We start from the raw sequence: 2232 nt of genomic DNA on the forward strand, positions 1-2232 counted from the left end.
CACGGCACACATCAATCCTACCTCAGACCCTGTGTAATCAACCACCATTTGCAGGATAGGTACACACCCAAGTGTTCACTTCCTTGTGAGAACAAGGAAGAGGTGATTACACAGTTTGCTTTTTTTTACCCACGCAGTTGATAGTTTCTATTGTCTCTCTTACTGGTTGCCTCAGGTGTATTTTGCATGCATCCCTCTAGGGCTATCACGGTCTACTGCACATCCCACACTGACAGATACAGTCCCTTTGAACCGTAGTCACTTGCTGCCCACTGCTGTTTTGTACCAACCAAATCAAACTATGAAAGCATTTTTAAAAGGAAGCACCTGTCTCTAAATAAGAGGTAAAACTGATGAATGAGGGAACGGTCATCTAAACACAGTTAAGACCATGAAAACAAACCTCGGCAGAACTCTCAGTAGGTACATCTAAAGGAGATTGTCTCTCCCACTCCCCCACAAATACAGAATTGAGTGTGCACTCAGGCAGAGGTTCCAGAAAATGTGTAGGTTTTCTTGGGAAGATGGCGGCTGTGTCAATGTTTCAGCCTGTCGGCGCCAGCACCGACCTGGTACCGAGAATCGGGCGAAAGCCTACGGGATGAAAGAAACACACACACACACAGAGGTTATCGTGTCAAGCCAGGAGAGGAAGAGAGAGAGAGAGAGAGAGAGAGAGAGAGAGAGAGAGGAAGAGGAAGAGCGGAAGGAAGAGTGAGAGTGAGGAAGAAGAGTGAGAGTGAGAGGAATAGTGAGAGTGAGGAGGAAGAGTGAGAGACTCCTGTAGCTTTATTCACCACTTATATACCCAAGTCTTCAGGTAGAAAATGTCTGGGAAGCACAGTGGGAAACCCTGGCTCGTGACTACCTGGCTCATGACTTCGGTAACAAAAGACCAACTACGAGACCTGAATTAATTACGGAGAAATCCCAGAAGACCAGCCTAAATCTCAAGGATAAAGGCTGAGGAAGTAAAAGGCAGAAGTAAATTGACCACCACCCAGGTGTGGTCCAGGTGTGTCAGTTCCACATGCATCAGCTGGGCTCAGCAGAGGTCATGCAGTGGAGATATCGGGTGTTTACTACTTGGTCTTTTCTTCCTGTGCCATAAATACATGGGAGAGGCCTCTGTCCAACAATCCCATGACTTTTACTGTGGCCATGCAGTTACAAAGCGGCCAGGCCCAAATCCAATATGGCACTACATCAGCCACTGCTTGGAGGCTTTTCTTTTGATAATTGCCACAGGAATGCATCTTGAAAGCTGATTTTGAAAAAAAAAAAAGGGGGGGGGTCAAACTTCCGAAAGCTTGGAAAACTGGCACTACCATCCCCGGGGAGGTCTATAAGGATGGCACAGTTCTTGGAGCAGACACAATGGCAACTGAAGGGATGGTTGTTGCTGACAAAAACGCTTCAAAAATTTACTTCATATTTCCTAATATTTATTGCTGTGGTGCTGGGACAGCTGCAGACACAGACATGACAACCCAGCTTATTTCTTCTAACTTGGAGCTCCACTTTCTCACCACTGGCCGCCTTCAGAGAGTTGTTACAGAGAATGGGATGCTGAAGCAGATGCTTTTCAGGTATCACAATTACATGGTGCAGCCCTAGTTTTGGGGGTAGTAGACAGTACTGGACCTCATCTCTACAGCACCTGTCCTCATGGATCAACTGATAAATTGCTTATGTCACCATGGGTTCTGGCTCCTTGGCAGCAATGGCTGCTTTTGAAGATAAGTTTAGGCCAGATATGGAGGAGGACAAAGCCAAGAAGCTAGTGAGCGAGGCATTGCAGCTGGCATCTTTAATGACTTGGGGTCTGGAAGCAATATTGATCTGTGTGTTACCAGCAAGGGCAAGCTGGACTTCTCTCCATCCATACTCAGTGCCCAACAAGAAAGGGACCAGGCTTGGCCGGTACAGGTGTGAGAAAGGCACTACCGCTGTCCTCTCCGAGAAAGTCACCCCTCTGGAGTTCGAGGTGCTAGAAGAGACTGTTCAGACAATGGACATTTTGTGAACGGTGCTTCAGGTGGTTCGATATTTCTCTGGGTGACTCGGGGTACATGCCACCCCTGCCCTCACCCCACTCTACCCCAATCAGAAAACATGCATTTGGCTACTGCTCAATTTAAAAAAAGAAGAAAAAGAAAAAGAAATAGAAAAGAAAATGTATATAGAAAATGCTCAGGCAGGTTGGTACCCAGGGAGCACCTCCCCCTTCTC

At 47.0% G+C, this 2232-nt stretch overlaps 1 pseudogene; it reads left to right on the forward strand.

The window, feature by feature from the left end:
- The first annotated feature begins 524 nt into the window (after nt 1-524).
- On the forward strand, nt 525-2026 carry Psmb7-ps1 (proteasome 20S subunit beta 7, pseudogene 1; annotated as a pseudogene).
- Nucleotides 2027-2232: the final 206 nt, after the last annotated feature.

Source organism: Rattus norvegicus, chromosome 2, assembly GCF_021556685.1.
Source record: "Rattus norvegicus strain SHRSP/BbbUtx chromosome 2, alternate assembly SHRSP_T2T, whole genome shotgun sequence".
Classification (NCBI taxonomy): domain Eukaryota; kingdom Metazoa; phylum Chordata; class Mammalia; order Rodentia; family Muridae; genus Rattus; species Rattus norvegicus.